This window comes from Corylus avellana, chromosome ca1 (genome assembly GCF_901000735.1).
Source record: "Corylus avellana chromosome ca1, CavTom2PMs-1.0".
Lineage (NCBI taxonomy): Eukaryota > Viridiplantae > Streptophyta > Magnoliopsida > Fagales > Betulaceae > Corylus > Corylus avellana.
The window spans coordinates 1,415,264-1,440,328 of record NC_081541.1 but is presented as its reverse complement, the minus strand read 5'-3'; the positions used below and the strand labels follow the sequence as shown (position 1 = coordinate 1,440,328).

Sequence of the window (25,065 nt, the reverse complement as noted above, 5' to 3'; positions counted from 1 at the left end):
TTATTATAATGTAATTTATTCGTTGACTTAGAGTTCAACTTATACATACAAAACTGCACAGCTTCTACAATTCTCCCAGTCAAAGACATGAGAATGAGATGGACCCGGTTCTTGGGACATCAACTACTGTTTCTTTTGCTTCGTTTCCTCTTTAACCATTTCTTGGGATATATATATAGAGGATTAAAAAAAAAAGGGCCTGATGGATGTGCTCTATTTTTATTTTGCGTCGATGGATGTGCTCTATTGTACCGTCTTTCATCCATAATAATAGGTGAAAGTCAATGGCTGAGACAAATTGAAATCCAAACTTTGATTTAGATTCGAGCTGCAGTCATTTTAAATCATTTTAACTCTTCCTTTCCCATGTGCCGTTTGCAGGAAGATATGTTATTAGGTTGTCCTACTACCATAAAAATTTTGATAGTTTAAAAGATGAGTTGTAAGACATCTATCCCAAATAATTTACGATGTCGTGAGCCTCATAACTCTTTTCTTTTAAGGAGTTCAAATAGTGAGTCCCATAATTCCTTTAGGTGGTTGTTGATGGTTGTAAGTGAGGGTTCGGATAAGTTCGTATTAATTTGTGCATTTTTTGCTTCTGTAACTGTTTTGTGCAGTCCCTTGAGAGGATCGGGTCACTCGCTTCACCCATTTTCTACAATTTGTAATTATTTCTACACTGTTTTAGTTTTTGTTGGATCTGTTGTTGGAGAACTCACTCATTTTTCGGTATTAAGATCACCCACATTTTTATTTTTTTTCAGATCAGGAGTGAAAAAGATCCTCACTTGTAACCATTTTTCTTATTCAATTAAAAAAAAAAAAAAAAACCCCAAATTTGTGTTATTTTGGATAGCCTAACAACAATAAATCTTAACCATTCCCTTGAAACAACTAATCCAAAATAAATCAACTAAACAATATAAGTTATTTAACCGCTATACATAGAAAATGGGTGACATGCCCAATATTCTCATTTATACTTAGTTTTATCGTGGTTGGCAAAATTTCGTTGCTCTTTATATTTAAAGTAATTACTTTCTCCAAATTCATGTACAATTGCCATACACCTGAATTGATATTCAACTGAACTGATATTACAATATGTGCCATATCAATTGTATAACAGTTATACGAGAATCAATTAATTAACATTGCTCTTATATTGAATTTAGTTTGAAACTTTAGAATCTATACAGGATAACATACAGAATCTATACAGCATAATGTATGAAACTTCAGAATGACTGGAGAAAAAAAAAAAAAAAAAATCATTCAATATACAGCATAATATACACAGACCGTACAGCCAATAAATGTGACTTTCTACCATAATGTAATTCCACTATTTGTGTGCGGAAGAAGAACAATTCTTCTAGTTTCACCCTTAATACAACAAAACCAAGCATGTAAATCACTAGGGATAGTCCACCTATTGTTCTTCGGAAGTAAAATCGGTCTCCGCTGGTTTCTGAAGCAATATGGGTGAGATTCTCTCTTGCACCCTCTTCCGTGTATTATTGCGCCGCAATGCGCGAAGTGCATTAGCAGCAAACCTTGAGGCGTAAATGGTGGCACCTAAACTTGGTGAGATCCAGCCAGCCTTGGCCAATGCATCTTGCAACCGATTCTCCTCCGCCCGGAGAGACTCTTCAAGCTTCTTCTTACTATAGCGGCGCCAGGCTGCCTGTATGAAACATGCTGCCCAAGTCCTCCATTGCTGAGAGTAAAATCTGAAAGTGTGGCGAAGTTGCTTGCCGTGAAGCCGCCGGAACTGAGAGGCTACAAACTTCAAGTCGTCCGCTTTTAGAGCAAAGGCTTCAACTTCTGTAAGGGCTTGTACAGTTCTTGTTGAGATGGGAAGATTGGATGAGGAGTGGGGATCTAGAGCTCATGTAAGAAGTTCTTCGCCACAGAAGTCACCGGCCTTGAGATATTCAGAGTTGAAGAAACCCGTTCTTCCACCATTGGTTGTCATGGTCAATAGCTTCCCTCGCATGATGAAGAGCATCTCATCAACTGGGTCTCCCTCCCGAACAATGTAGCTTTTCTCTGTGTAGAGCACTGGCTTAAGAAGATCACACATTGCATCCAACAGTTGTTCATCCATCTTTTCAAACATTGGCACCTTAAATAGATCCAAAATAATTAATGAGAATCAATCCTAGATTTAGCAATTACCGAGGGTGAATAGGAATCCAAATTAATACCAGTCAGCACGATTGGAATTAACAGTGAAGTCTATTTCCAAACAAAGGGCCTATCTATCCAATTACGAAAAAGAACAAGTTTCATATGTCTCAAATCATCAAAGTTTAAGCATGTTGAAGATCTTCAATAATAATCCTTGAGGCAGGACTGCAGACAGTCTTAACCTGTTCATTTGGCATATTAATCAATTTTGAAATAAGGGTAGCAGTAGGAAGGTGGAGGGGTGATGTCGTTTGAAAAAGCTGTCATTTTGACTTCACAAATACCAGGATGCCAATGAGCTTTAGCTCAAATGGTTACTTCCTCCCTTTGTTGCAAGGTGGAGGGTAAAGTCGTGGATTCATTTCCCACTAGGTGCAACTTATCAATCAATCCCAAAAAAAACCGGGATAGTCAATAATCCATCCAATCAGTGCAACTGGCTTAGTAACTTCGAAATAATTAATACTATCAAAAATTTCAAGCAGACGAAATTACTAGAATTGTCACACCAATAGCTAAAGATGAGGTCATGACCTGTTAATGTGAATTAGAGAGTATGAACACCATCTGAATTTGCTAAAGATGTCGGTCATATTTGATGCTTCAATATGAGTATTAATCACGAAGGAATAGACAGGGCCTTTGTCCCACCCATGGATAATCCCTACCTAATAATTGCACATTTGAAAGATGAAATTGCATCTAATACACTTTCTTTTTTGTTCTTATTTAATGTCCTAATAAACCAACAAGCTGAAGTACAGCAACCAAATAACTCCAAAGAGTACCACCCATAGAAATCTCATTACACATTCATTGCAGCCTGGCTGCTCATGCCAGCCTTGGTGCAATTTCAGCAGAATAAATGTGATGAAGAAAATATATTATTTAATGATCAAAGATTCTGTTCTCACTCCCAGCAAGATGATAAAGAAAAAAGTTATAGAGGGGGAGGAACTCACTCTCATGAGCAGCGCCAAACAGAGATGGCGCTTTATGTCCCTTCTCAGGTCCTTGGGAAGATTACGGAGCAGATTCTCTTCATCAACACCTCTAGTTTCTTGCCATTTGTAATGTTCGTATCTCCTAATCCGCTCCCTCAGATCCTCAGGGAGCAAACGGTGTGACATCCACTGTTCTGCATCTCGCCTCTTGACTCTCATCTCCTCCAATCTCGTAGTTGTGGATCACTGGATTGCAAATACGTCTGCTCAAGACAAGTTGAATTCATCATAACCTTAACCTAGACTAAAACTAAACAAGTTGAATTCATCATAACCTAGACTAAAACTGAGATCGATCCCATTAATTAAACCACTCCATAATAGACTTTCGTTGAATTTATAAAGCTGTGTTTTCTGATATATCAAACAATGCATGACCAAGTGTCAAAAATATAAAGGATCAACTTTGAGGTAGAAATCCTTTAGAATGTAACAGGTGTCCATACAATCAGCTAGTAAGCATCCAACTTAAAATTTTGGAACTCATCATAATGCTCACAAAAATAAATACATGACCAAAAGCTGTGAAGTAAAATTGTACCAACCTGCATGTTCCCGATCAGAAATGAAAACAATACCAAGCCAGAAATTGAAATGAAAACTGCAAAGCAGATTTCCCAGACATAGGTACTTGTTGCAAGATTTTGGCCAAGAGAACTGCACACACACACACACACACAAAAAGTATACATTGTCAGAATAATTTCAGAAGTGAACTGCAATGTGCTCAACATATAACACATTAAGAATAGACATATCATATGAGGTGACAAACTCCACATGAAATATAATAAAATGCCTTAGGCTACACATGATAAGACCAGTACATGGGGCTGAAATTACAAGCAACAAGAACCAAGATTCAACAGGCCTCATTTACACCTGAGAATCTAATGAGAATAAGGGAAGCATGGAACACATAAATTACCAGAAAAGAGAAGGGCCAAAACAAAAGAAGCAACTAAAAACTATCAGACAATAATTCACAAGTGAAGAACAGGGGAAAAAACGCTAGTATAATTATCAACAATAATTTCAGAATTGAACTGCAATGTACTCAACATAGAATACAGTAAGGATACACATCATAATGAGATGAAAAATTCCACATGAAATACAAGGAAATGCACCACTCGAGGTGATAAGAACAATTCTCCACATGGGGCTGAAAATGAAAGTGTTAGTTCTTGTGTTGGCTTAATTCAGTTCCAAAATGCAGAGTTTACTGTTCTCAGAATCCAATCTCCACCGTTGATAATGTAGATTCATGTGTTATGAACGTCCCTGCAAAATTTCAGCTCAATCGGACCACAAACGCCCATCGATCAGAGCTGTTGATCAAGACTGGACAGCATTTCCAGAATACTGTTTCACCCATGTCCGGACATGCTTTCCCTGGGTCCGGACCGCATTTCTAGAATGCTGTTTCACCCATGTCCGGACATGCTTTCCCTGGGTCCGGATCACATTTCCAGAAACTCAAATTTTGCTCCACAAAGCCCTGTTTGGACAGCCCATTAACCTGTCCGGACACCCCGTACCTTTTAGGCCCAAAAATGTGATTTTAAGTGGGTTAGGTCTAGGGTTTTGTCGGGGGTATATATACATCATTATAAAAGAGAGATGTACGAATTTTTTACCCCAGAGAGTTCGTCGAGGCTGTGCTAAGAGAGATCATATGTGGTGAGCGTTAAATTGAATCTCTTAGAGTTTTAGTTATTCTTTTGATAAATCTACGATTGAGAAGTCTATCGGAGTTCCGGTAAAAGGAAATCATATAGAAGAATTGTGCAAGATATTCTGGAAAGGACTATTGTGGTAGAAGTCAAGTGGGTCGCTTGTCGTGTGCAAGGAAGTGTCAATTGCAAAGGTTTTGTAATCCTTCTTGTATTCCTTATTCTTCTTATAGTGGATTGATTTCCTGGGTTTGGCTGTCCCGGAGAAGTTTTACATTTAGAGAGTTCTCTAAATGGTTTTCTCTTCGTAACAAAATATATGTGCTCTTGATTTTCATTACATATCTGTATTTGGTTGATTATTTACTGTTAGGTTAGATCTTATTCCGCATAATATTTGTGAATCACCTAGACATTTGAATAGGTGTCGTTTGGAGTCATTTTTAGAATTTTCAATTGGTATCAGAGCGGGTTCACTCTGTCAAAGGATTAAATTCCTAAGTGTGATCCTATATACATTCTAAATGTCCCAAACTCTTGATTGTTTCGAAACTGTTGATAATAATTTTTGTGAAACTATTATGTCTTCTGATAAACAATATTATTCTGATTATGATTCTGATAATGAAATTGATCTTCAGGAGACTTATAATTTGTTGTTTGTGAAATTCTCTGAACTACAAGTTACTAATTCCAAGAATCTAAAGAAACTCAAAAAGGCTGAACATGATAAAGATGAGCTAATTGGTGAATTGAGTGATTCTCTTGATTTGTGTAAAACATTTAAATCTGAAAATCATGATCTTGCTAATAAAGTTGAGTCATTAGATAATGAATTAAAGGAATCCAAAACTCTATTGAAAAAATTCTCTAATGATAATCTTGACAAAATTTTGCATACCCAAAAATCTACTTGTGATAAACCTGGGATTGATTTTGACAAGATTATTGCTCATTCCTCTAACCTTACTTCTTTTTCTAAGAAAGTTTTTGTTGAAACAGAAAACTTGGAAGAGCCATTGGATAAAGATAAGCTAGTTGCTGTTCACTCTTCAAGAAGAAGAGGAAAAGAAGTCTTAAAGAAAAAGAAGAAAACAGCCACTGCGGCCTCAAGAGGTAAGAAGGGTAAGAAAGGTAAGTACTCTTGTGCTAAGCATTTTTTACCTAGAAGCAACTCCAACTTTGTTTACCTTGCAAGGAACCAACCTTCTCAAAGGTTCATTCCTACATGTCATCACTGTGGTAAGATTGGGCATATTCGCCCTAATTGTTTTCAGTTGAATAATCATGAGTCAAAAAGAGATTATTTTTATTCTAGGGATAGTCATGAGGAATTATTCAACATGCTAAGGGGTGTTATCACCCAATTAAATAACTTGGACAAGAGTCGCACTTCTGTTCCCAAAATAAAGAAAGTTTGGGTTAAGAATGTTGATACCGTTCACCCGTTGAGGGGGAGTGGTATTGGACTCACCTAGTTTAGGTGGGCACATTGCATGCCTAGGACAAACTTTTCTTATATATATATTTGTGTCCTAGGGTCATAGTGTTGGGTGTTTGTTTTTTTTTGGTTTAAAATTTTGTTGTTGTTTGTTTTTGTTGTTTGTGTTTTGTTTCTTTTAACATGTTTTGTTTTGTGTGTTTTTTTTAAAAAAAAAAAAAAATTCAAAAATTCAAAAAGACAAAAATATTTTAATTTGGTTGTTTTTCTTTTCTCTCTCTTGTCTTATGTACCCAGATAGTCCATTAATTTCTCATGTTGTTTTCATGGATTTAATTCCTTGCGTCTTTGAATATTCTAAATATGCATGAGATAAAAAATTGTTTCAATGGACTTGTTTTTGTGGTTACCTAAAGCTTGAGCGTATGTGGTACGTTTTACCTATGCTTAATACTTATTCACACTTAAGCTTAATTTGAGATAATTTTTTTAAAAAAGTGAGGTATGTTAGGTAACTACCAGAGGTGTTTTTGACTAGTCATATTTTTCAAATTGACCATATGCTAGTTGAACCTAGGGCTTAAAAATTTCTGCTTTCTCTTTTGTGATAAGCACCAAAAGTTTAAGGACACTTTCTCAAAGAGAAAAATAAACAAAATAGTGAAACAAATAAAATCAAAAGATCATATTCCAAAAGGAATTTGTTTCACTGTGTCAAACTTGTGCAAAATGTTTTACAAAGAGAAATGTATAAGATGAGAGTGGCTAGGCCCTAGTATGATAAGGTTTGACTTTTGATTTGATATACTTGTCAAAACCTCATGGTGGTGAAACTTTCTCCTCATTTTGTAAGTTAAAATTTTTTCTCTTTGGATGGCTTACACACACACCACACAAGTATGGGTTGAATTGAACATTTTTTTTGCTTGGGTTAAGCAATATGAGTTTCTTGTCATTTCTAGTCTCATGTATATTTTGCGTATTTGGAGCATGTTTGGGATATTCATTGTGCAATACATGAGTCATTGATGTGTTATCATTTGTGTTCATTTGACTTTTGAGGGGGAGAAACATGTTTCGCATTTTTTTGCTTCTTGTTGATTATTGAGTCATATGTTAAGGGGGAGTTTTTGGTGATGTGTGTTCATGATCTTGCATTCTACGTCATTTTTTGTGATCTTGAGTTTTATTTCTGTATTCCTGTTCCACATATACCTTGATGTATTTTGTTAAGTGTTTCAGAAAATATGAAGATCTTTTGTCATTCTGTGACAAAAAGGAGGAGTAAATATGGGGGAGAAGATGGGATTAGCTCGGCATTTTGGTTTTGTCACTGAATTGCCAAAGGGGGAGTTTGTTAGTTCTTGTGTTGGCTTAATTTAGTTCCAAAATGCAGAGGTTACTGTTCACAAACTCAAACCGTCCATAATGCAGATTCATGTGTTATGAACGTCCCTGCAAAATTTTAGCTCAATCGGACCACAAACGCCCATCGATCGGAGCTATTGATCAAGACTGGACAGCATTTCCAAAATGCTGTTTCACCCATGTACGGACATGCCTTCCCCGGGTCCGGACCGTATTTTCAGAAACTCAAATTTTGCTCCGCAAAGCCCTGTTTGGACAGCGCATTAACCTGTCCGGACACCCCGTACCTTTTAGGCCCAAAAATGTGATTTTAAGTGGGTTAAGTCTAGGGTTTTGTCGGGGGTATCTATACATCATTATAAAATAGAGATGTACGAATTTTTTACCCCAGAGAGTTCGTCGAGGTTGTACTAAGAGAGATCATATGTGGTGAGCGTTAAATTGAATCTCTTAGAGTTTTAGTTATTCTTTTGATAAATCTACGATTGAGAAGTCTATCGGAGTTCCGGTAAAAGGAAATCATATAGAAGAATTGTGCCAGATGTTCTGGAAAGGGCTTCTGCGGTAGAAGTCAAGTGGGTCGCTTGTCGTGTGCAAGGAAGTGTCAATTGCAAAGGTTTTGTAATCCTTATTGTATTCCTTATTCTTCTTATAGTGGATTGATTTCTTGGGTTTGGCTGTCCCGGAGAGGTTTTACATTTAGAGAGTTCTTTAAATGGTTTCCTCTTTGTAACCAAATATCTGTGTTCTTGATTTTCATTACATATCTGTATTTGGTTGATTATTTACTGTTAGGTTAGATCTTATTCCGCATAATATTTGTGAATCACCTAGACATTTGAATAGGTGTCGTTTGGAATCGTTTTTAGAATTTTCAGAAAGAAAGAGGAATCAAGATTCAACAGGCCTCATTAACACCTGAAAACCTAATGTTGCATACAATTCTCCACATGGATGTCAACTATTTAGTCTTTTCCTGAGATGAAATTAATGTCGTGTTCCTTGGCAACCACTAAGTCAAGAACAAAATGATAGTCGATGGCAATATGTTTTGTCTGTGCATGAAACAAGGATTGGAGGAGAGATACCTGGCTCCGATATTGTCACAATATAAAATCAGAGGATGCTAGAAATGCTGACCAAGTTCACAGAGAAGAGCTTCAATCCATACCAATTCGGATGAGGCATTTACTAAGGCTTTATACTTAGATTCGGTGCTAGATCTTGACACCATGGGCTGCTTTTTTGAACTCCATAAGAGTAGATTTCTGCCGAGAAAGGTACAATATCCAAAAGTTGATCGACGATCATCGGGGCATCCCGCCCAGTTAGAGTCTGAATATGCTGTGAGAGAATGTGAAGATGAGCGATATATTGAGAATGTATGATCACTTGTGAACTTTAAGTAACGCAGGATGCGCTTGACTTCTGTCCAATGGGTGTCTCAGGGTTCCTTCATGAATTGTGATATCTTGTTTACGGTAAATGACAAATCTAGCCATGTGAGGGATAGATACTGAAGAGAGCCCATTGTGCTGCGATATAATGAGGGATCAGTGATTGTGGAGCCATCAAACTTGCTTAAAGGGAAAGAAGCTGACATTGGAGAGGATATAGGCTTGGCAAACATCATATATGTATGGTTGTTGAGAGAGATGAAGAGCATTGTTTGTCTAAATTGCTTCAACGCCTAAAAAGAAGTGCAATGGTCCAAGATCTTTGATGGCAAAGGATAGTTGCAGGTCAGCAATAAATCTTGGAATAGCCGCTTGGTGGGAGCTCGTAATGATGATATCATCAACATATATTAAAACAAAGATGGTAACACCATTGCATTTATAAATAAAGAGAGATGAGTTAGATTTTGAATCTTTGAACTTTAGTTCATGAAGCCGTGAACTCAATTGAGCAAACCAGGCCCTTGGTGCCTGTTTTAAGCCATATAAAACTAAAACTTTGTGCAGTTTGCAAACTACACTGGGGAAGTTGGGATGTGTGAATCCTAAAGGTTGGAGCATATAGATATTATCCTTGATAACACCATGTAAGAATACATTGCTAACATCAATTTGATGAATAGCCCTCCTGGATATGAGACCTGGGAGGCAGATCTGTGCAGATCTACTAGGGACAAAGTAGATCGGCAATTCCTTCTGATTGGTTGTCGTCGGAATACGTGCTCGAAACATAAAGGAAAATTGTAATCTACGATCTAACAATTGGCGTTAACCTGTTAGCTCTGATACCATATAGAACACTTTAATTTTTGTGTTTTCTTGCCATTCAATCATATGGCAGTATTTCTTATTTATAATAATAAAGAAATTGTTTTGTTTACAAAATCAATAACTGATAGAAACTTAATTTTATACAAATTATCTTTGAGAAGTAATTCACTTCAGTTCTTGTTCCTGCAAGAGTTTCTGTTTGATCAAAGATCCTTTGTCATTATCTTTATCATAATCAGTTGTTTGTGAATAATCATCTATAATTTAAACAACTATCAAGTCTGTCATAGGAAAACCAACGGAGATTTCGGTAGACAACTTAAGGTCTCTTTTGAACTAGTCTTGAAACACCAAGAGCATGAGATACTATTCATTATTGTATTGATCTAGAACGGAAAGCTTTTTGTATAACACAAGCTGCATTATTAAGCCGCCAGGAAACTATAGTCCTCAAGTCACTGGCCATTAGAGCAAAGGCTTCAACTTCTGTATGGGTTTTCAAACTTTTGGGAGACACTGGGAGGTTGGATAGGTTGGCGACGTCAGAGAGTTCCAACCCCCAATTTAGAAGTTGTTCTCCATAGAAACTATCTTTCTCAATCCAATTGGCGCTTCTCTCACCACTATTGGTCGTGAAGTTCCATATGATGCCTTGCGTTATAAAGAGCATCGCATCAAGTGGTTCTCCCTCCCGGACAATGTAGCTGTGCTGCTTGTAGTGCACTGGCTTCAGATACTCGCAGATCATCAATTGTAACTGTAAGCCATTTAGTCCTTGAAGCTGTGGCACCTAGCACAAGCAAAAGAGGAGTAACGAGAACGCTACTATCAAATAGAAAATGATTGAATTTTTTGAAGGTGTATGTATAGAAATTCATTGTCAAGAATTAAAACGGCTTGTAATATTTAAGGAAACACATGAAATGGATTTATATTAGATTTTGATTCAATTGTGATTTTAAAAGTAACTTAGGCGTGTGAAAAAATTATATAAAAAAATGAAAATAAGTGTAACATTTCTCTACGCTATTACTTCAAAAGGAGTACTCAATATTAATACAATTAAAACTTTTCAAATATAATTACTTACAAAACATAGTCTCACCTAACAACAAATAAATGTGATTTACATCCACGCAGCACTTTCACAATCTACTCAACTTAAAATAAATAAATAAAATAAAATAGAAATGGGCCGGGGAAGGGGACTAACTTTCCTTATTAATGGTAAGCAGATATGGCGCTTAATGTTCCTTCCAAGTCCCTTGGGAAGATAAGGCAGCATATTATGCACGTCAACGTCTTTCTTTTCTTTCAGCAGGCGATGAATTTTGGACATGATCTCCTGTTTTGTACTAGGAGAGGGCTGCAGGTTTCTCTCTATCCACAGCTCAATGTCTCGCTCTTTAGCTTTCATAGTCTCCTTTGCCTTTTTCTTCTCAAACCGCGTAGATGTCTCGAACTGCAAGAAAATCTGCAATATTGGAACCACTTCAATTTACCAAATTCTATAGATAAATTATTGTTGAATATTAAACTTAATGTTAACATTTAGTTGAGTCTTTTCATTTCATATTTCCATATGTTACTAAGTGAGTTGAAGATGTTGTATCTTTTAATTTTTTCAAAAGCTATTTTACATAAGAGTTACATTAGAGTTATAAGAGATGTAAATGAATTCAGTTATTGTGAAGAAGTTAGAAGGGTCATTTGTATCCTATAAATACTCATGTAAGCAAGTTATTTTATTAAGTTGAATATTCCTCTTCTTATTATTTCCAATTTTTCAACAATTATTATTTATTTCAAAACTTAAATCTGATAAAAATGAAAATTACAATTTATTTAATTATCTAATAAATATTTTAAAACATAAATTTAGCTTTTACAAACTCAAGGTCGTTTGAAAATAAATGAACTAAACTCTAGAACATTCAATATTACTCGACTCGACTCAATTACAACCCTACCCTACCTATAGTATATTTAAAAATAACTATATTTTTTTATTCTTATATTTAATGGTTAAGGAACTACAATATTTTTAGGAAAAATAAAAAATTATTCCCTAATTTGTTTTAGAAAAGAATCACTCCTTAGGTTTTATTTACTTTAAAAATCACTTCATGTGTCAACTTTTTAATTTGTTCAAATTGCTGATGGCGTTTATGTGACCTCAGCCAATCGCTTAGCTGTGTAATTAAATGGACACATCATACTCATAATTTTCTCTGAAAATCCAATTATACTCTTCAAAATAAAAATAAATAAATAATTACAAAATAAAAGTTAAAAAAGAAAGCCTCCTCTGTGAGGGTTGACTATTGAGGAGGTTGTTTGTTCTTCTAAATTTTTTTTTATTTTTTTAATATTATTATTTTGAAGGGTATAATTGGAATTACATAGAAAAGTACGGGTATGATGTGTCCACTTTTTGATGTGGTTGCATGTGACTTCAAAATACTAGATATGTATGTATACATGTATGGACAACAAAAGGCACCGTTTCGTCTGTTCATGGTTATCAATGCATAACATCTCATGAGCTGCACATATAGCCTTTTTAACCCAAAAACTTTAATGTTGATCTCACAAACTAATAAAGATTTTGTTAAAAGAATGTTTCTTGGCCATTCGATTGAATTGATATAGCTCAAGCAATGTTTCAAGAAACAAAATAAAGAAAAAGAGGGGCACCAAGATTAATCTTAGAAAAAGAAGAAAAAAATAAAATAACAAACAAAATAAGACAAAAGGTAGAGAAGATGATAGTGTGAATGACCATATTGTTTCGTTAATTAATCTTCAAAGTTGGCCTTTTAGATGACTTATCCTAGTACTTAGCTTGTACATACTGTGTCCTATTATGCGTACGAATAGAATCTAGAAACCATCCTTAAAGCTCACACGCAAAATAAAATAAATACGGGAGGGAATCATATATATATATATGGTGAGCACCAACCTGCAAATTTCCGATGAAGTACAAAAACAGTAACAATCCAGAGATCCCAATACTAAATGCGAAGCAATTTTCCCAAAAAGAAGTACTTGTTTGAAGGTTTTCACCAAAAGAACTGCAAAAATTAGGACAACATTGATGTATTTACTATTTAGTAATTATTAATTAATATAAATTAAGACTAGAGCTAGCTGCATGTATATAGGACTCATCATACGCAAACAGCTAGAAGACCATCCTCTAAACAATGAGAGCTGTATATATATATATATATATATATATATATATATCTTTTAACGTAATTTCATATTTGAGCTGCAATTGAGCTAATTGGCTTATGAAGGATTTCTTCTCTTCTTCCGTTCCTCCCACACCCACACCACCCCCAACACCCCCCCTTTTTTTTTTTTTTTTTTTTTTCCCTATTTCTTGTGATCACGACAAAAACATCTGAATAAATGCAATATAGTCTTAATTTAGAAGGAAAAAAAAATGCAATATTAGGAAATCAGGATATTGCACACACTCCTGTTGTATCATGTTGCTCTCTGCATGGTTCAGCAAATGTGCAAGATTAACCGAAACTCTTCCATTTTTATAATTTAGCCTTGGATGATATGTTTAATATTGATGACAAGCATATAAAAAATGTTGTGGAATTAATGATAAAGCTAGCCTAATGGGCATACCTCAAATTTCGTAAGCCCCACCAGAAACAGTAGGAGAACTTCTGTAGAAAATTTGTTGACGATACGATACCAGATTGAAGGGCTAAAAGAAATATTCCAAAATCAAAGAAGGTACTATTTGGTGGACTTACTGGACAATAATAATTTAAAAATGTGTAATTTCCTAAACTGTGTTCGCATCTCAAAGCGCTTCTGTTACATCCAATATGACTTTCACATGCTAGTTGCCAACAAGCCGTCTCTTGTTCGATAGAAAAAAAGTACCAAAAGGCACCCAATACCTACAAGGCCAGCAAGTCTCTTAAAGATCAGTAAATTTACAGGTATCCAAACAAAAACTAAAGAAAAATATTAAAAGAAGGTAAGAACACTCCAGATATGAGAAAATATGAGTTCCATTTAAAAGGACGGAGACAGTAATACGATTTTGAGAACATGATATAAATGGTCTAGTTCGAGATTAGTGGACCTACACTTTCCGTGGAAATGCCAGAGGAAATTATGCATGGCCATATTTTGTTTATTGATTTTCATTTCACTACAAATATTTTATGCAGGGTTCAAATACAATTATAAGAAGTTAAGGTAGCTCTTGTTAATTTAATCAAAATAAATATGAGAGTGTAATTAAGTACAACTTTTTAGTGGAACAAATTAATGCATGGTAACGTAAAATAAATCATGAGATGATCATAAGTGTCCTAAGCCAATTAGTACTAGTTTTATTTTAGTTTATTCTATTTTATTTTGTTTTTGTTTTAAAAAAAAAAATCAATGCAGAAGGGAGAAGAGGGAGAGTTTTATTTTTATTTTTTAAGGCTCCGTTTGTTTCGCCATATAATGATTTATAGAAAATGTTTTATGTATTTTTAAGTGTTTGGTGCGACGTAAAATAATAGTCAACCGAAAATATCTTTCCTTCGACCAAAAATACTTCTTTAATTTTAGGAAAATAATTTACATTTTTCGACTTTGAGCATTTCATTTTAGAATCGACGGACTATGCTAAGACCCGCCCAGGACCCCATAGGGACTTGACCAGAACCCGCTTGGGACTTGACCAGGACCCGTTCGGGACTTGCTCGAGACCGCCTGAGACTTCATCAGGACTCATCCAAGACCCGCTTGGGACCCTGCCTAGACCTGCCCAGGACCTGACTGGACGTGCCCAGAAACATATGGGACCCGATTGGACGTGCCCGGGACCTGCCTGGGACTTGATCGAGACTCACCGGGGACCTCGCCAAGACCCGACCGGACCTACCCGGGACCCCGCCAAGACCCGAACGGGACCCGCGAGGGATATGCTCGGGACTTGACTAGGCCACGCCGAGACTCACTTGGGACCGCACCAGGACCTGATCGAGACCCGCCCAGGACACAATCGGACCTGCCCGGCACCCTACCGAGACTTGACCAAGACCCACTCGGGACATGCCCTTGACCCACCCACGACTTGCCCAGGACTTGACCAGGACTCGCCTGGGACCTTATCGGGACCAACCCTGGACCCGGCCGGGACTCCGCCGAGACCTGACCAAGACCCGCTCAGGACATGCCCAAGACTCGCCTTGGGCTTAATCGAGACCCAACCGGGACTCGCCCGAGACTTGACTCGGACTCGCCCAGGACTTGCCCAGGACCTGATTGAGACCCGCCTAGGACCTGCTTAAGACCCCGCAGAAACCTACCCAGGATTTGACAAGGACTCACCCAAGACCTGCCCAAGACTTGACCGAGACTCACCTGAACTTTTTCGGGGCCCTATTAGGACCTGACCACCCCGTAGGGACTTGCCCGGGACTTAATCAGGACTTGTTCGGGACCTCGTCTGGACCTGCCTGAGACTTGACCGGGACTCGCCTAGGACTTGATCGGGACCTAACTAGGATCCGTCCGGGACCCGAGACTTGATCGGGATCCCACTGGGACTTGACCAGGACCTGCCCTGGACTTGACTAGGACCCACCCAGGACCCCACCAGGACCCACTTAGGACTTGACCGGGACTTGACCGAGACCCGCCCGGGACCCCGCCGAAACCTGCCTAGGACTTGATCGGGACCTAACCGAGACCCGTTCATTACCTCACCGAGACCCGGGACTTGACCGAGACCCCCCGAGACTTGACTAGGACCTGCTCGGGACTTGACCAGGACTCGCCCTAGACCCCTATGGGACTTGACTGAGGCCCAACGGTGAAAGTCTCGGGCAAGTCCGGTCAAGTCCCAGACGGGACCTGTACGGGTCCCTGGAATGTCCCAGGCGGGGCCTGGTTAGGTCCCAAGTGAGTCCCGGTCAAGTCCCAATCTAGTCTCGGGCAAGTCTCGGGCAAGTCCCGGCGGGGTCTCGGTCAAGTCTCAAGTAAGTCTCGATCAAGTCCCAGGCGGGTCCCAGATAGGTCCTGGACAAGTCCTGATCAGGTCCCGAGCGGGTCCTGGTCAAGTCCCGGCGGGGTCCCGGTCAAGTACCGGGCAGGTCCCAGCGGGGTCCCAAGCAGGTCCTAGGCGGGTCCCAGTCAAGTATCGGGCAGGTCCCAGTGGGGTCCCAAGCGGGTCCTAGGTGGGTCCCGGTCAAGTCCTAGTCAGGTCCCAGATGGGTCCCGATCAAGTCCCGAGCAAGTCCCGGGAGGGTTTCGGTCAAGTCCCGGCGGGGTCCTGGTCAAGTCCCGGGTAGGTCCCGACGTCGTCCCAGGCAAGTCCCGGTCAAGTCCTGGGCGGGTCTCGAGCAAGTCTTGGTCAAGTCCCTAACGAGTCTCGGGCAAGTCAAGGGCGAGTTCCAGTCAAGTCCCGAGCGGGTCCTGGGCAGGTCGCAGTCCGATCCCGATCAAGTCTCGGACAGGTCTTGGCGTGGTCCCGAGCGGGTCCTGGGCAAGTCCCGGTCAAGTTCCGGATGGTTCTGGGCGGGTCTTGATAAGGTCTATCAATTTAAAAATGAGATGTTCATAGTCGAAAAATGATTTACGGTTTTCAAAACCGTAAACTATTTTCCGAAAATTAAAAAAGAATTTTCGGTCAAAAGGAAAATATTTTCCATTGACCACTATTTTACGTCAATATAAACACCGTAAAATGCAGAAATCATTTTTTGAAAACCATTTTATGTCGAAGTAAACGAAGCCTAAGTGTTAGCATAGTAAGACTTGGTTTCTAAGCCCTACCTTAAACTATGATTTCATGTTTATTAGGGTCCTTATGTATTAAAGCCTACACTCTTTGGCCACAATTCAGAATTAAGGAGAAGGTCAAAGAAGTTTTAAGATCAAACTCTAACCGTCAAACACAAACTCAAAACCATTCTTCAAGTCCAAACCATCAATATAGCGATCTCTTTTAAGAATAACATGTTTTGTGTTTTGAAAAAAAAAAATGGTGCCATGTTTATCATGAAGCTCGACCCCTAAAAGCTTTTCGCTGCTATTGACATGATTATGGATATAAACCATTTGCACAATTAATGCATGAGTTTAATTCATTAAGGTCGATTCATTTGACACCCAAAATAATGTTAATAAAAAAAAATGAAGGAAACCTTAATAAAATTCAAGCACTTATAAAAGAAAATTTTGAAGTAAGCAATGAAAAATTCAAGATGAGGTAAAACGAATAAATTAAAGAAAAGGAATATGAAATTAATAATCAAACTTACATGACTAGCAAGAACATAGAGAAATAAGTTATATGCAGCTTCAACCGATGCATGCCTAATGAGTTTGCTGCCCGACCCGATAAGTATTTTTCGAGAGAGATGGATTCGCAGAACTCTAGGTACATATTGCAAGAAAACAACAGCGTTCAAGAAGTTCCTTGTGTTAAAAAAATTCGAGCTAGCCTTCTCTGAGAAAATATTTGGAATTAACACCTGCACAAAATATTAATACAATGATCACGTACGTGCCCGTAAGAGTATTAGGTTGGTCATTGTTTATAATTAATACCACATATTCTTTATCCATTAAAATATTATTAGGAAATTGATAATAAATTGGCAATCAATTTTCTCCAGCCCTTTATGCGAAAGACAAGTTTGGAAAGAAAACACACGAGAACACACATCAATAACACATTTACATAGAGTTTACGTGGTTCAGCCCAAAACCTGGCCTACATCCACCAACAAGAGAGTTCCACTATGAGCAAATTTTTACAACTCACAGTATATGCTCATACCATCCAAATACACTTTACCCAGAAAAAAGCCTCACAGGCTCATCTCAATACAAGTGATAATTGAATTAAGGACAAAGCACTCACTCTCTTGCCCATCCCCTCCCCTCCCTAGCTCTCTTCTCTCTTCCTTACATTGAATAAGCTCTTCCTTAGGATCTCTGTTAAAGGATTCGGAGATAATTTACTCTCTTATGCAGCCCTCCTTATATAGGAGCAGAAGGGTTGGTGAGAAACATGAAAGTCTATGGTTGGTGTAACAACTATACACTATTCATTTGACATCTTGATTGGTGCAATAACCATGCACTATTCATTTGACGTCTTGGTTAGTGTAACAACCATATACTATTCATTTGACGTCTTGGTTGCTAAACTCCACCAACCATTTAACCCATGTGGGATTCATGGCTTGATTACTTCAAGGCAATTTCCAACACATATTATATTACGTACGTACATCCGGCCCACAATGATTTATATAGTGATTATAACCAACCAATGCAGAGTCATATACTATATATGGTAATACAGGATCTACTTGCACTGAGACACTGCTGAAATTCTCATGATTTGTGCCACTGAAATATCGCAATAGTCACAACGTACTAGAGCCGAATGATTAATTATAACATAATTGAAACCTCTCCTTTATAAGAAAGTAGTGAAGCGATTAAGATCATGTTTTAGTTGTAAATAGTTGACTAACTTAATTAGTTAATTAGTCAGTTGAGTTTGTTATCTCAGTTAGCTTAGACCCACGTCACGTGTTTCAAATTAAGATGCATGCATGCTCCTGTATTGCAGTCTTCTGGTTCATCTGGTTTTACCCATTTGGCAACAGGGGGTGCGTGCATGGTTCGACCAGCCTAACAACCACACTTTGCATTGCAAGCCACCTTTTTTATTATTATTATTATTTGTTGTAACAATATGGGTATTCATGTTAAATAAATGCATGGTCCAAATAAAAAGGTATTGCACCGGTGAAATGCTCAAGATATTGCAGTGGATCTCCATTCGTAGTAAATAATGAGATTTTGTATACATGGGTGAAACAAATTTTCTGAATGCAATGCAAATTACAAATTTGATCAATAATTAAGCACCCATGTCAAGTTGAATGGTTAACTAATTCTCTAATTAAATTTCTTCATATTCTCTAAATTAAGTTAGTCATCCACAAAGCAAGTTCGATCAAAATGGCTTGCGCATCACCAAAGTGTTGCAAGAAGCTTAAACTTGGTTAGATTTTATCCATGTCAAATTTAGGTATATGCTTTTCAAACACAACCAAAATAATTAGTTAAAATTGGTAATTTTAATTCCGATCTAAACATATAACCAACAATTAGCCTAAGCCCTAAACCCTAAACCACCCGTGATTGTAAATAATGGTGATCAGAGTTTCATATAATTCAAAACAATCAAACACGCGCGGTTAACAAATTTCGAAATTTGAAGAGCTCGTGTAAAATAACATTTAATATTAGGCATTTACCTGTGGGAGTGGAAGAATAGCGAGAATGTCCATTAGAAAGTAGGACAAGATGTACCTCTTTGCTATTAACCAAGCATCAGTGACTACCTCGTTTCCTCCAGCTCCGTGTAAGCTCTCATTTTTGTAAGGGCTAATAAATTGCAAAATGATATTCGCAACATAAATCATGTCGGTGAGCGATCGGAAACCAATAGCTATAATCTTTAGTCCTTTATCGAATGCCAAGCACTTGTTATCTTTATTGATCACAGGAATGTACAAGAATAAAGGGTCCAATGTTAAAGCAATCACGCACGACAGTAGAAACATCGTGTTCCATTGTCGACGAAGTCGCCCCTCTGGCTGAAGAATTGTATTTTTCATTGTATATATATATCAATCCTGGTCCCTAAACAGAATATAAGAAACAAATTATCAGATATTGATATTTTTCTTTGTTCAACACATGTACCTGGATTTGGTTGCAGTCTTAGGTTGGATTGCATGGTTTGTAATTTTAATTTGTATGCGACTGGTCGACTTGAGTAATGTTATAAGTCCTCCTAAAGTCATCTTAGAGACGTCTTCCCAAACGTGATATGACTTTTAAAATTACCGTTGAATTTGAGGTGTGATGTATTGAACTTTGATCTATTGATAATTTTAAAAGCCACATGCATAATATTTGGGATGACTCCAGGAGGACTCTAAGAAGACTTATATATAGCATTACAAATTAAATCCTTTTGAGTTTGAGATGTTTTTAAAGATAATAATCATATCTATTAGGGAAAATTACAGTTTACCCTTCCAAAGTTGACAACATTTTTCAATTCAAACACTAAAGTTTCAAGTTTTGCAATCCACCCCCACAAAGTTCCAATATTTTTCAATTCGACCAATATTATCCCAAAATTTCCATATTGCCCCTGATTTTTTTTAAAAAAATTTTTTATGAAAAAAAAAAAAACAAACAAATTTGGGGGTTCAAAAATGGCCAGATGGCCAAAGGGGTGGCTACGGCCACCCCGAATTTTTTTTAAAATTTTTTATAAAAAATATAAAAAATAAAAATTATGGGCAATATGAGAAGTTTTGGATACAATTGATCAAATTGCAAAAATTTGGAACTTTGGGGGGTGAATTGCAAAAATTAAAATTTTAGTGTTCGAATTGAAAAACGCTGTCAACTTTAGGAGTAAACTGTAATTTTTCCTATCTATAAGTATAAGGAAATGCCTATATATATAAGTTAGAAAATAAGAAGAAGAAGAAGTATAAAATGCTAACCTCGTCCCTTTGATCTATAGCCGTTGCCAACTATAAGAACGACATGCAACGGTATTTAGATTCCTCTAGAAAAACAGGAAAATAGATTTTAAATCATTAATTATTCAAAAAATTGAAGGTAGATAAGAAATTATGTATTTAATCGTATAATTCATATTCCAACAACAGATCCGACAAACAACACTTCTCGTATATTAATCAAAGTGCAACCTCAAAAAAAAAAAAGTGCATGCAACGCCTCGCAAGTTGTGCGTGATTTATTTCAGGGCAAAACGTAAGACTTGATCTGCTGCATAAGACGTACATGATGATATGAAGCAGCAAAGGTTTTTGTAAAATCGCTAATATATATGTTAAGAATATTACTTGTTATTTACTTCTTTAGGTATTATTAGTCTACTAGGTTTACCTTTTCTTATTCTACTAAGTTTACCTTTCCTTAATCTATTAGGTTACTTGCCTCTCTATAAATAGAGGCCTCTGTATTCATTATTATTATAAGAGTCAATACAATGTAGTCCATTGTATGCTTTCGCTCTCTCTCTCTTCTCTCTCTTTCTTCCGCTTCTAATATATTATCCAATATATTTAACATGGTATTAGAGCCACCTTTCTGTGGCCTCCAATAAACGTCCTTGACGTTTTTCGGCGCATCCATCCCTCTGTCCCTCACGGTTCTCTATCTTCTCCTCGAAGTTTTCAGCAGATCACTATACCGCTTGAAAGCCCGAAAGCCAACCGTCACAGAGCTGCCTCACTCAGTCCCATCTGAGCTTCCACACGCCCTCACGCGACGCCCAAATTTTTGGCAATTCCGCCACTGCCCTTCCGCCACCAGCCGCCACGGTGGTTCGATCACTTCTCCATGGCCACCGATCGATAGCTTTCATCTCGGTGATTCCAGAATAAGTTCCATATCCTCCATACGACGCCGCACGCGCCTCCACGCGCCCATAGAAGTTCCGCACATCAGATCCACGCGCTAAGACCACGCCACCTTCGTTCACGCGTGTACCGCACGCGCCATCACACCAGAGTGCCAGCGCCACGTCAGCTCTATGCACCACGTCAGCCTTGTGACACGTCAGCCCGATCTGCCACGTCAGCACCTTGACATGGTTGACTTTTGTAGCGTTGACTTTGACTATTGACCGTTGACTTTGACCACTGAAAAAGTTGACCAGGTGTTTTCTACTCAATTTTTGGTCCTGATTTCAAATTTGTGGTCTATTTTTGCTTTTGGCATCTCTATATGGTAGAAAACAATATTATTCTCCAAATTTAGGCGTTTGTTTTATGTGGTTCAACTTGGTTCATGCTTGTTCAATTCGGTTCCATAGCCTTTTCTTTGGCGCAGTTCAATCCGGTTCATTCTTCTTGCGGTAGGCACTCTCAGGTCAGAGCAATCTTTCCTCAGGTCCATGGGTTTTCGGGCCAAAGAAGCCTCTTTCAACCTGCCCACTTATGCCTTGTCAAATGCCGCCATCACCGATCACTGCAGCCTCTTCTAGGCCATTGATCCATTACTAGTGAGAATTTTTTTTTTGGTCAGACCTTTCAACGGTCCAAGGGTTTTAGGCATGAATAGCCTCTTCAACCGGCCATTTTTCTCCTTACTTAGCTCAGCCGACCAAGCGAGACGATCTACTAGTTAGATGAATTAGACTTTACTTCAGCCGACAAGGTGAGACAGTCCAAGGGTTTCAGGCATGATTAGCCTCTTCAACCGGCCCTGCTTATCTCAGCTGACCAGGCGAGACGGTCTACTAGCTAGAATTTTTGGGTCAGACTTTAGCTCAGCCAATCAGGCGAGACGGTCCAAGGGTTACGGGCCAAACAAGCCCCTTTTAACCGGCCTTGCTTTTCTCAGTCGACTAGGCAAGCTTCTTCATTAGTAGTAAATGGTTTTCAAGTCAAATTACTACCAAGTGAACCAAGCTCCAGCTTAAATGCATTGCTCAAATTCAGGCAGAATCCACCGGTCTCTAACAACTTTTATGGTGTTACTTCGGCAATTGTTTCGGCACAAGCAGTTTTTTTTTTCGGCGAATTCCTTTTTCTTTCCCTTTTCGTTTATCCAAACTCAAGTTTACACATTGAGTTTGAGGGGGGATGTTAAGAATATTACTTGTTATTTACTTCTTTAGGTATTATTAGTCTACTAGGTTTACCTTTTCTTATTCTACTAGGTTTACATTTCCTTAATCTATTAGGTTACTTGCCTCTCTATAAATAGAGGCCTCTGTATTCATTATTATTATAAGAGTCAATACAATGTAGTCCATTGTATGCTTTCGCTCTCTCTCTCTTCTCTCTCTTTCTTCCGCTTCTAATATATTATCCAATATATTTAACAATATATAGCATACTCAATGGAAATACTCAGACCAAGAAACATTAATGCTTAATTGGCATCAGATACATATTTCATGGGTATGTAAAAGGGACCCAATTAAAAAAAATTACCCCGTTGTTTAGGAAATGTAATAAGGAAAAATAGTTAAAAATTTGTGTCATCTTAGAGATTATATAAACAGGGAAATGAACCTGATAAACTCGAGGAGAGCAAGGGAGACGGGCCGGGATCTGGACAAATTAAGCAAAGAGTGGCAGCAATTGGATTTGTTGTAGGATTTAAGACTCGTTATATATCCTTCAAGTCTTTCCTTTTTGTTTTATTTTTGACAACCAAACCAACTGTGTGGTCTTCCTTTTATTTATTTATTTATTTTCCGATAGTTATCCTTCAAGTCTTTCCTTTTTGTTTTTTTTTCTTTTCACAGACATCCTTCAAGTCTTTCTTGGCAACCGATGAAAATTCCATATTCATTCAAAAGTGAAGTCAGCCCTACGACAATTATTCCATCATTACTTATTTTAAAATTTTAAATAGATAAAAAGAAAAAATTTAATAATTTAATCAATAAAAATGTTTATTTTTATTCTCTTGTATTATTTTTTTCTTTAGTAAATATGTGGGACTCACATATGGATTCCACATATTCAAGTCCCTTTGAATAGTTAAGAACCTCTGTTCTAATATGCATGCTAAATAATTATTTATTTTAAAATTTTAAGCTAATAAAAAAAACAGTTATTAATTCAATAGTTGAACAGTAGTGAAAAAAAAAAAAACAGTAGGAACTTTCCAACAAAATAAAATGATTAAAAAATAATATAAGAAATGAAAGTCAAATTCGCTCAGGTCACGTCTGACGTCTTGAACTAACTGCCAAGGGTCCGTTGTCCAAAAGTGCAGGAAAATTCAAGATTCCCAACATGAGGAGGCTAATGCACGGCTACGCTCTCGATCGTTGGATAGCTAGCTAGCCATTACATGTGTGGAGAAAAATTAAGAAACGTCATCCTCTTGTTCTGTAGTACGTATATTCTAAATTTCCACCAGTTTTTGGAGTATATTCTGGAGATTGCCAACCGTTAGATAAGAAACTTCCACTACGTAAACCTGTTCTTGGAGTTCTATATATTTAGAAATGACATTTTCCATGTGGGAATAGAATATATATTGAGTTCAATAATGTTACGTACATCGATAACTCACAGCGGTAGATTCTATTACAACGAATAATGCAGTTTCATAAATCCATGTACGAAATGTGTTGTGGGAGGAACCACATCGCATCAATGGTTATCGATCCCCTCTCGAGAAACACACACATATATATCTCAATTAAGTCAGTACTGACTTATATATATATATATATATATATAAGTCAGTACTGACTTAATTGAGATGGTTGCAATTAATACATTCTTCTTTTCAACCTTCATTTATGATTTAACTATATTTAAGGCCTCGGTTATATAAAAGCAACTGACATTTTATAAACCATTGAATTTAAAATGAAGGGTTACGATTAACAATTAAAGAATCTCTAATTTCTCTCCAATTAGAGGGGATCTCAATTCATATATATGAGAGTCATTGCAGCCCTGAACCCTATACAATTATAGATTAGGGAAAAGTCTAGATACCCCCCTCAAACTACCACTCAATTGACAATGTCCCCCCCAAACTTTCAATTGCGACAATGTACCCCCCAAACTACCAAAACATTGTCAATGTACCCCTCAATGACGAAACTACCCTTAGTAAATTTTTTAAAAAACAAATACTAAAATTTCTGGAAAAACCTAAAATAAAAAAAAATCTTTTTATTAGAAAAAAAATTAAAAAATTTTGATTTTTCTTTTATAAAAATTGAAAAAATTTCGTTTGTTTTTTTTGTTTTTTCTTAAATGTTTTTTTTTATAATTTTTAAATAAAAATTTCCGTTTTAAAAAAATTAAAATATTTTCGTTTTAAAAAAATAAAATTTTTGTTTTTTAAAACATATTTAAAAAAAAAATCTAAAAAAATAAAAATAAAAATAGTTTTTTTTTTAAAATAAAAATTTCCGTTTAAAAAAAAAAAAAAAAAACCTTTTTTTAAAAAAAAAATTAAAATTTTCGTTTTAAAAAAATTATTTTTTTAAAATTTTAGAGGTATTTTTGTCATATTGAGAAATATAAAGGGGCATTTTGATCTTTTTGCTAGCTTTAGGG

At 37.1% G+C, this 25,065-nt stretch overlaps 1 pseudogene; it reads right to left on the bottom strand.

Annotated features, from left to right (window-relative positions):
- Positions 1–1,435: 1,435 nt before the first annotated feature.
- Positions 1,436–19,593, bottom strand: LOC132162902 (cyclic nucleotide-gated ion channel 1-like; annotated as a pseudogene).
- Positions 19,594–25,065: the final 5,472 nt, after the last annotated feature.